Source organism: Pezoporus occidentalis, unplaced genomic scaffold (assembly GCF_034315485.1).
Source record: "Pezoporus occidentalis ecotype Australia unplaced genomic scaffold, CSIRO_AGI_Poc_V1 ctg101, whole genome shotgun sequence".
NCBI lineage: Eukaryota > Metazoa > Chordata > Aves > Psittaciformes > Psittacidae > Pezoporus > Pezoporus occidentalis.
Genome location: NW_026912791.1, coordinates 1,925,734 through 1,937,525, shown reverse-complemented (window position 1 = coordinate 1,937,525; position 11,792 = coordinate 1,925,734).

Here is an 11,792-nt window from a genome sequence, read left to right as displayed (position 1 = left end):
TACACACTATATACTTCCGCCTGCTCTCTGGCTTACTTGTCTGCCACTTTCGGAAAGCTGCCTGAAGGATATTCAGCATTTACATCAAACACACCTGCTGTCAGATCAACTGCCAACAGCAGAAGCAAAGGGATCACCTCACTTCAGTGCATGACAAGTTTCAAATGGCTGAAAGTTGCTCACAGATGCATAAACATGCAGCCTTTTATTTATTTTTTAAGGCTTTTGCTACCTTCTTCAAAAACAACCCAAAACAAAAGTCACTACATACAGCCAACATGAGAAATTACATTAGTGCTGTCACTCAGTTGTACACTTAATTCAAGGGAAGCTTCTAACTTCCGTTTGAAGCTGACAGAAAAGTCTACGGACGATTACACAGAGCCTTGGCTAAAAACAAATGAAACTTTTGATTTGTTCAAATACCATGATGGTACCACCATGGTGGCTACAAATTCTGTAGCCACCATTAAAGCACCTGCTCTTTTTGATTACAACAACTGTTTTAACTATAGCTTCCTTCCTTTACCCTTGGATCCTTATCAAAGAACTAAGATCAGCTCTATCAGCTCTGATTAATGCAATGTTATTTATCAGACCCTCTAGATGGTCCATCTTCTGAAACTTGCTAGAGGTCTAGGAAACAGCATCCCCTGTAACCTTCAAACTAGACAGACTTTTTGGCTGGACTTTTTGTAGTAGATCAGATGATGGATTTTAAGTTGTTAGCTAACACTACAGTCTCTACAACGTTTTTTTCCTTAGTATACTCTATTGACTACATAAATATCTCCATGAAGTATCTCCATTCCACTGTGCTTCATTATATCTCTCAGTGACTTTTGACATTTCACAGAATTTTCAGTCTGATGGTTCAAAACTTCTTGTGACTATAGAGAACAAGCTAAAGAAGTGACATAGCATATGAACGAGTGCCATGATTACCCCAGAAATTGACGTCCAGTTTCACAGGTATGTTTTGGCTCCTAACCTCATACTGAGCTCAGGCAAAAGAAAGGTACATAAATATTCTTGCTGATGTAGACATAAATTCGTTAGGCCCTTTAAAATTTTGCTGAATCTTTATTAGCTATGTTACACTGTACTACATATGGTACTTTGGGGGTGGACGGGAAGAATTCACAAGACTAGCCACACAGGCACTTTCAGGAAGAAAAAATTTAGCAGCAATACAGCGGGGACCAGGCCAGAGGTCTGGAAGCAATGCCCACTGCATGTTATCTGCTGCATCAGTGGGAGGAGAGCGCTCCGCGTGACTCTTACAGCAGCTCAAAACCCAGGAAATTATAGAAACAGCCAAGCTGTGGGGAAAGCATTCATGTGCTCAGACTTTACATCAGCCATCCACTCACACCGGTTTTGTACCGTTTCTGATATTACCATGTGTACTCCAGGAAAGAACTGACTGCAGAACACAGTGTCTGCTGGGGGGCTGTCAGGGAATGAATCCCCCAGCTCCTACAGCAGCAAGGCTTTCAGACACATCAAACCCCACTACTCAGCTCCTTCATCAAAACACACTGCGCCAGCACTTTTTTACTCATCAGTCTGTTTTCTCTCCACTCCTCCACCTCAGGTCTTTCTGCCTCAATGCATCTGTCCCCATTTTTAGTTGAGTTGCTTTGCACACCTCTGCCACTCCCTCAGCTGTTCCTCCTTACCAGGAAAAGGCTACCAGGAACTACTGTTAATCTGATAAACAAGGAAAAAATAGCCAGAGAAAATTCTCCCCACTGCCGAGTCTCTCCAGAAACAGGATGTGGACAGGGAGAAAATCTGCTGTTCTGAATACTGCGATGTTTATGTTATTTTCTGTCATATGAATGGCTAAGGTATAACAAGAGTTTCAAGTTTTGGTTTTCAGACACTTTTAAGTAGACATAGCATAAGAAAAAGTAAAAAGTACACTACACGCAGTTTGCAGAAAGGGATATTTGGTAAAAAAAAAAACAAACACTGTGTAATGGCTATGACAAGACTACCGTCTTAGGCTTATTCCTCATTACCATGCACATCAAAATTAAAGTTCAAGATAAACTACGGATACAGGCAAAGAATGGAACTGCAACTACAGGAGCAAAACACGTACTCTCTTCTGAAACCACCTCACTTGCCTAAGAAGAACAGCTTTCTAGGAACTGAGGAGCCGCAGCAGGTCCCGACCTGCCCCTATAACCAGCCCCCGGGCAGCTCTCGCCCCGGGCCGATATCCGTCACCCTGAGGGCTCCACGGGTCCCGCCGCCCCGTCCAGGCGGACACAAGTTCCCCGGCACCCCGGGGACAACGGCCCAGGCATAGGATACCGCTCGCCGTTCGCCCCTCTCCCCGCCCTGTCCCGCCTCTCCCCGGGATTCCTACCTGGAGTCCTACCAAGGGTCCCTGGGAGCCGCTGGAGCCGCCTCCACCCTCAGACCCCGGTAGCGTTGCGAGGCGTGGCGGGGGGCGGTCGCAGTGGCAGGAGGAGGAGGACCCGCTGCAGCCGTAGCTCCTTCCGCCCTTCCCAGCGGCGGCTTCGCTGCGAGGGAGGGCCGGGAGAGCACCAGACGAGGGCGGGTAGTGGAAAGGGTGACAGAGAACGGAAAAGGTGATGGGGACGGCTGGCCCCGGGCGGCCGCCCGCCCGCTTTGGCAGCTGTTCCGTGCGGCAGGGAAGCGCTGCTCTGCCTCAGGCCCTGCGCTGTGTCCTTGAGGGAGGTGGCGTTCTTCGGCCACCCGCCTTGGCCCGGCCTCCGCTGGGGAGGCCCTCGGCAGCCTGGAAACAAGGGGCGAGCTCCACAAAACAGGCTTGTCAAAAAGGTTAATTCCAGCGAGAGGTTCGTTTCATAAAAAGCAGAACAAGCAGGAAAATAAAGCAACTCCACCCATCACACGGGCAGCCGCGGCTGTCCTATGGGTACGTCCGCCCCTGAGGGAGGGGTGACGCAGAGCCCGCAAAACCAAAGCAAGGAAGCTACGGCCGAAGTCAGAGGTGTAAGCACTCAGCGTATCGTGAGGTTTAAACCCCTCAGTCCTGACTGCTTTCACCAGTAGCTCATGAGACATGCAGAAGAGATGTTTTCAACGCAAGGTGGGACAGAAAACCCCGTTTTGTTTTATGTACGATATATTTCCTTCAGCAGAATCCTAGAAAAGTTTTAGAGGAAGGAGATTTTTCACATTGACCATTTCTAATACAATCCATACTAGCTAAATGTTCCAATAAACATCTTTTTTTTCTGATATGCATTCTTTAAAGATGAGTGAAGTTGCTCACATGGAAGCGTTTAGAGATACAAAACAAAATAATAAAAATGAAGAAGGCCTAGCATTTTCCAATTAAATTTCTTTTGCCAGACATCACAATAACACTGCTGACTGAATCATAGCATTATACAACTTGGACAGGGAATAAACTTGCCTTTGCAGTTGGGATTTTTGTGAACAGAGTCTCAGAACCTTTCCAATGGTTGCTTCCCTCATATGTGTGTTCCGTATCAGGTGATTTCATTTAGAACTGGACTGGTTCTGATGGCTGCATTCATACGTACATCTTGTTTGCCCACCAGCTCCTTTCAGTGGAAGGGCTGTTTTCTCTTCCATACAGCTTCCAGATACCATCATGGCCAGTCGCTGAAATACTAAAGAAAAGAAATCCCGTCACCCCCCACCTCCAGAATTTTAACTGGCGGCAGAGAGGCCAAGGCTGCACCAACTGTAGAAAGCTAAACTTAAAATAGTCCAAAGCAGGTGAACATGTATGTTTCAATTGAAGAATGGCTTATTGTGGTTTAGCATAAATTATTGATTTATTCACAGCTGATCTTGTCTCACTGAGAAAGGTATTTATGATTAGTAGGCAAAGCTGAACATTAGCATGGGTTTAGATGCAGGGTATAGTCTGACGTTTACTATGGAGGCCAATGGAAAAATTAAGATGTGCCCACAGAGTAGCTCACATGGAAAGGAGGGCGGGGATCATTGTGTTCTCAGTGCGCTGGTAGAGCTCCTCTTGGGAGTAAACATATCTCGGTTGTACCAGGCAAAAAGGGCCACGTTAGCTGTAACAGGAGAGGTTTTCTAACCAGAGTGATTTTGACTAAAACAGATTTGGAGCCATTCAGAGGAGCTGCTGCTCCCGTCCCATGAGGACACTATGACCTCTACAAAGGGTTACTTCTGCTTCCAGCACGATTTGGAAAGAAAAAAACCCAACATATTTCTGCAACTTAAGTGCTGTTATTTTCTGATGTAGAGAGCCCTTTGAGTATCATGCCTGGGCTGGAAGGGATGCATGAGGAAGCTTGTACTGCTGCAATCAGTCCATTATTTATTCCAGACCTGGTTGTGCTTGGTTTGGAGTCAATTGCAGTGTTCCACAGATTTAAGTGAGGTCCCTGTTTGGCTCACTTCTATGAATCCCTCTATTTATCCAGCCTGAGTGACTGGAAGTCCCACACCTCTAACACTGCATTCATAAACAGAAAACTGGGCTAGCTACAGCAGCATATGGAATACTTCTCTGACAAGGAAATCATTGTATGAAAACCAAACTAGCTGCCATTTTCAGACAGTTAAGGAGTAAGGAATTTGCTTAACATACTTTGTTTCTGGAAATTTTTCCACAGGAATGATAACCTTCAAGCCCACACTCCTTAGAAGCTTTAGCTGGAGCAAATCCCTCTTCCTGAAAAAGCTGTTATGGGCAGCAAATGTTCTTGTCAGCAAAAGAAAAAGATATCACACTACAGGAGCTTTGGCAGCCTGTTTTATCAGTAAAGATTCATCAAAATGATGAAAATCTGTGAAAAGCAGTAGGAATGTTGTGATTAAAGCTTCACTGTTCATTCAGTGCCACATTCTCTGGCTGTTGGGGTTCCTGTGTACAGCAATACAGTGCTTACAGTACTTGGAAGTCCCCAGCTTTGTTCAACTTGATAAAATCATTAAACCCACTGAATTTCACAACATTCTTTGGCAAAATCTTGAGATGGTGAGAATCACAAGAACAAGTACATGAAGAAATAATAATGGTTTCACGTGGATCATGCATTTTAGATGTGTGAAGGAATTACATGGCATGGATACGTCAGTTACTAAAATACAAGATAGGATGCCCTTGTGCAAGAGTAAATACTGGTCATGCTTTTGATAGGTCCTTCATAAAGAAGTGTCTCATGACTTTTAAAAAACAAACAAGACAGTTTTGGTATATTACTGTGTTCCTTTTTCTGTGGAGATGTGTGACTTACGAGTACGTAACTGTACAAGTGAGCATTTGGGGCATTAAATACTACAAGTCATTCTCTTGTATTTTATGCAATGGTGAGTATCTAGTTCCAGCAATGTAATTGTGTAGTTCCTTGACTCACTATTTCTCACTTTTATTTAATGCTTCATAGGTGTTTGTTTCAAACAAGTGACAAAGCATAACCTGAAAAGTGACAGTTTTTGTCACCCCAAATGTATAAAACCATAGAGTTTCATAAAATTTAGAAAGCATTTTCAAAAGGAGGATATGTCAATTTCAAAGTTACGGAGCTAAATGTAACTTGCACATTAAATTATTGATTCCCTTCAAGTTTATTAAAATAAAAAGAGGTGTTAACAGGAACTTGACATAAAGTGCACTTCTATTCACCTTCAGCAGCATTACAGCTGATACTCCCACAGAGAAGTTCACAGTACAGTTGCTGCCAAAAAGGGAGAAAGTCCGTCTCTCCTTTCCACCCTGCACTTCCAGCCATGCTTTCTTTGATCCTTGTTAGACCAGCTTAGCTGTATTACGGATTCCTACCAGGGGGCTAGATCTAAGAGCCTTAAGATTTCTGACTAGGACTCTCCTATGTAGCTTTGTAACACATTTAATCTGAAAAGTCTGTTAGCACAGTTTAGTTGGTGAAGTAAATATAATGTCGTAATTGGACTGACTACTTTTCTAGAATAGAATGTACTTGCCGCCATTTTCCTAGAGTTAACAACAGGAAAAGTATGCAGAAACATGCAGTATAGAGTACTATATTACATATATTTATTATATGTATATTATATACATACCTTTTAAGACTGGGTTTCAGGCAGCTCAGTTTAGGAGACCTATGTCTAGCCTGGAAGTAGAACCACTCCAGTGTGTAGTTCCTAAGGTAATCACAGAAGCCATGCTGTGCAGCTGATAGAGAGGAACACGGTTATTTTCTCCAGTTAAAGTTACAGGAAGTCTACCAGCAAGTTTTGATTTGATACCTTTTTATTTTTTTCAGTCTTTAGGATTTTGATATTTAAACTGGTATTTAGCCAGGGCTGAACCCCCAAACCTCATGTGCTATGCACTTTGAACAGAGGTTTATTTTCACTCATATTAACAACTGTCATTCTGTATTAGGATTTCAAAGCAAATGCATATGCACAGCCAGGATGAGACAGGCAAACAAGGCTTAGAATCCTTGGTGTCAGGGTAGGTGAGAGTTGCATATGATCTCAAACATGGTCATGCTGCTTTCTGACATTGTGCTGATATTGACTTAGTACCAATTCAAAGAAAGAAGCCTTTGTGGGAGAACCCACAAAAATCACAGCAGCATTTCCTGCAAGCACTTCATTTTCCTAGCACCCCTTCGAAACTTCAGTTCCAACTTCTTACTTGTCCAAGTGGATTTGTGCCATAACAGCACACAAATTAGAACCAAATGGTGGAAACTAGTATGTTAATTCAATACAAAATCCACACACCTTATTTCACAAGTGCTGCCTTTTTCCTTTTTCCATATCCATTTTTCTGCATTTCATTTCCTTCACGAAAATATTCCATGGTGAAAATTCAAAGATAAAATGCCTGAGAATTCACACACTAAAGTCAAGCAAAAGCTACAGTAAAAGATTTCTGAAAATATTAAAACACTGTCTTTCAGGCAGCCTAGGAACCTAAAGTACCAGCCAGCCTGTGGTACATTTTTGGGAATGCTAGCCTGGAACCTGAAAAGTCCAGGTTACCCCACAGGCTTCTTGCATGAAATTGATCAGGTTCAGATCCTCTGAATGTACACATACATACTGCCTATATTGATTTTGACCCCGAGGAGCTGGTACGCATAATTTTTCAACTACTGCTTATGAGAATTGGAGTTCTCTCGCAGTTGTCCTGTTAGTTGATGGCAGAATTTAGAAAGACAGCCTCCCAAATGCTTTCACTCTTTTAGCCAACAAAAGGCATTCATTTTCCTTCCTCAGTTTTGTTGCTACTCCTGAACATTTGTTTGGGGTTTTATTTACATTTTTTGCATGTGGTTTCCAAGTCATGCAGTTTGCAACTCTTTTATGCACCCATTTTCGTTCATAACTGGGCCTTCAGTAAAACCAGATTCCTGCAAGACAATATAATGTATTTGTCTCCCTGCTTGTTCCTCTGCAGGATCCTGGCATATCATGATGACGCTTAAGAGACAGCATACCCTCAATCTGTGTTACACTCCTGATAAAATTTTACTGCCTAAAATCCATTGCCTGGAAGCAAGCTTAACTGAACTTTCTGCAGCCCAGCTTCATTTTCCCAGTACATTCATGTTGCAATTGTCGGACAGGAAGACAGCAATGTTTAACGACTCTGCATTGCCTCTAGGCTGGCATATAGGTGATACAGCCTATGGCTTGACTTGATGTATCCTAAGGAATGCAACAATACTGCCATTTTGTGAACCAAACTAGAAGTTGAGATGGACTGTACAGGCTGTGTTATCGAAGGGCCTTAGACCTGTATGGGTCTTTAGTACATAGGATTTTTACTGAAACAATTTTTGTGCACATGTTTTACATTTTTCCCAAAAGAGTCGTACTATGAGCTTTGATCTGTGGGGCTGTCAACCTGAACAACTTCCAGTGTTACTAAATACATTCAAATTAAAATAAGAGCTAATTCTATGCTCCAGGCTATACAAGCTATGGAGTGTTGAGCATGCATTTGTACGTAAGTCATTACCCTTCACATGCAGCAGAGTATAGTCTTGAAATAAACACTTTCATCAAGGAGTAACAGATGGAAGTGCTTTAGTTTCCATTTTGTATTAACATAAACTTGTCATTAAACTCTTAAAGTGTTACAACTGGATAGCTCAGTGTTTTACTGCTTGGCAGACTTAACCCAGCTTGCTTTGGTGGGCTGACACCTTGCAACACATACTCACAGAAGTCACTAGTTCAGCCCTTTGCAGGTCAGATTTTCTACAGTTTGTTTAGATCTCCTGCTTTGGATTGTTCTTGTGCAAAATCAAACTCTGAACTCCAGTTAACATTTCCTTCCAAGTAATAGAGTTAGATAACAGGAACAGACAGAGCTGGCTCTTGCAGACACACTCCACCTACACCTGCACAGTTTAAGCTCCCAGTATGGGAAAACAGATAAATATTTGCTAGTATTTTAACTACTTCTGAATGCAGTTCAATTGGGTAACTGGGAAACCCATCTGAATGGGTACTAGTATGGCCATTTATCCCTGTGTGTGAACTGTGGCAGTTTGCAATACCATTTTAAACTGTTTGCTTCATCATAATAAATGACTTCCCAGCCCCACAAATTTTCTGGGTACAGCTTAATATGACATAAACACAGATGCCTACCTTTTTATAATTTTTTAACCCCATCTCCAGGAAATAGAGAATGAAGCAATTCAGGCGATCCAACTCTCAGCAGTATCACAGAGCATTTTCAAACAACAGTCAATAGTTGAGTACAGGATTTCTTCCTCTTGGGCCAAAGAAAAGCAAGGTTCCCTGAGAAATTCACAGGAAGCTGAAGAGGCTTACCCAAGCATATACTGTATTTCAACAGCATGTTTCAAAATATTACCTTTACTTTTTCAATTGAAGGATATTTGGCCTGCCACAGAATTTCTGAGAAAATATAAACCAAATAAAAGTGAAACCAGTTTTTCTGACACTTCATGTACTCCATTATAGTCTGCACAGGGCAAGGGGGTTTGTACTAAACTGGCAGCAGGTAATTCCAGTGATTGTAACAGCTATGATTCGCTGTAAGTGGTATTAGGTTCATGCTGTTTACTACTGGTCTTCCAGATATTTTCTATAGCAAGATATTGCACTGCTTTTCCTATTACTCAAGCACTCCCAGTTTCTTTGGGATTTTCCACACTACAAATGCAGATTAAAATATTAAAGAAAGACTTTCATTATAACTTGTATGTAAACTGAAAAAGTGTGAGCTATTATGAGTACCTACACCTGTGATATCAGAGACCTAACAATCCTTGTGTTTAGACACCATACTTCATATTTCTAGAGGTTTAGAAGAAAAAGTTTATTATCCCACAAATATTAAGTAATTATTAACAAAAGGAAAAGCACCAATGTTTTGTGAAGTCACACAAGTGACATTTTGTCCTCTTAACTGAGGATTGATTTCCATATGTCACAGGTGAATTATTAAGAGAAGTCATCATTGTGGGGTTAACCAAAAGATTTTAGTAAACAACGGTTAAATGGTGACTGAGTGATGATTAAACAATTACTAAATGATAATTAAATGCCAAACACTCTACTACTTAGTACACTTGTAATGATTAAACTAGCTTCTGTGTTTTAGATCTAATATCAAATGTTGCTTATCTTGCTGTAGATATTAGATGCCAGGTAGGGGATCTCTTAACTTCAAGGAGTAACCCTGAGAGGTGTCCGTACTCAAGGGGAGACCACTGCCATGAAGCCTGCTGCCATGCAGGAGAGCTAACAGGGCTGTGGGGGCTACAGGTACTTGTAGCGCAGAGATCAACTTGTAGTCAAACTCCCCTTTGGCATATGTGTGGGTGTGCAGCTGTACCAGCTTTAGTTTTGTCTGGTCTCAGCTTGGCCTGGCCCTGTTAACTCCAGATAGCATATGACCTAAATTCCTTAGGTTCCTGAGAAGATATGGCTTAGCACAATTTCTCAAGATTTGCTCAGCAGGGCTGGTTTATTTGTCAGTGCTGCCCACACCAAAATCTTGTTACCTCAGGTGTAACCCATCACACAATACAGTTTGGGAAACACTTTTGGAAAGCAAATACCTTAATTCTTATATCCCTTTGACTCCTATGCAGCTATTTCATACTCTTGTCTTACAACAATGTTTACAGAATAATTACCTCCTTCTTACTTTCTCATGATTGCACTTCTAATAGAAAAATAAGATGGGATTTGGAGTCACCCACTCACAAAGCTCTGTTTAGCCTTGATTCTGGCTCTGATACCTTACAGCTGCTCCTGTCTGGCCATGCATCCCCAGCTTTTCACCTTTACTGTGCTATTTAGTAGACCTGAACTCATATCTATGAGACTCCCCTCTCATATCTTCTGCTCTTCTCAACTTTAAATCTTATGTTAGGGTACACCATATTGAACTATCCTTCTACTCCCTCATCTACTGTATGTCCCTCTTTCTTATTTGTGTGGTAATTTTACAGGGAAAGGAGTGTCTATAGTTTATTCACGTGTTAAGTATGTCAAAACAGTCGTGGAGCTGAAGATACGACTACTCACTGAACATCAAGATTTGGGTAATTTTAGCTCACTATAGGCCTAGTATGTCTGCTAGTATGTAGAGGACTACATAAGTATCCTACATCTGCAATTCTTATTTCTAATTATTAGCCCAAATTGTAAGGCTTAATAAAAAAAGTTAACCAAACAGAGTTCGAACTGTAGTTAGAAGTGTAACTTGCCAGACCCTCTGATCATTGACTCTAATGCGTGCAGGGGTCATCTGTGCACAGCAAGCTCTGAGGGGCCTTCTCCACCTCAGTAATGAATCCCTTCAGCTGCAGCAGCATCCTGCTGCAGCAAAACACTTTTTGGGGCATAACTCTTGGAAAACAATAAACTAAGCCTCTTACATGAAAGTAGCATGATCTTCCTGCGACTCAGCCCTCACTCACTCAGGAGCCTTTCCTACAATCAGGGAAAACCATATCATTCAAGCCATCTTTAGCATAGATGATCTTTTACCCAGGATTTCTCAAAATACTCTGCAGCTGTTAAGAAAAGCAAGCACTGAAAGACTGCCTTTCATAGCTGTCCCAGCCTCCTAGTTAAGCGTCCTAACCGCAGACGAGGGATCAGATCTTGAGAGAGCTGGATGATGAAATATTTAACTCAAACTGAATAAAATCAGTTTTATGTTCCTCATACCGACAACAATGAGGCACTATTTCTATAAAAGGAAGAAGGCAAATTCAGATCTAAAGTTAGAGAGTTTTCCCAACAAACACTTCCTACTTAGCTGATATTTTGAGTCAGTACATACTTCTTTCTTTGCCTTTAAATTGCAGGGAGTGAGAGTCTTCTGGTTGCGAGCAAGCAGCCCAGCCATAAAGCTTTGAATGGTTGTACTGCACCACACGGGTCTGTTGTGTGGTTTCACGCAGGATCCCAACAGTGTCCTTTTACCACAGCCCTGCACATGGTAATTCACCCTTGCCAATGAATTCTCCCTTCTCTCTCCAACTCAACCTGTTCTAGATGGTTACAGTTTGTTTCAAACACTTACATTGTTGTTTTGCTTTGCACCCCTCACCCTTACTTTAAGCCCTGCAGACCTTTGATTGAAGTTGTAACAGAGACAGCCTCGATGCATCCAGAACTAGACTTGCACTTTCATATTTAGGAGCAATATGAAAAAAAAAAAAAAGATGTTTACAAAGCAGCTGCCATCAGCAAAACCTATTGTCTCATGTGGCTCAAAGCACAGAGAATAACAGCTCAATGCAAACATGTCAGATTCAGGCCTTGGGTGTATTAAAATAAATTACATG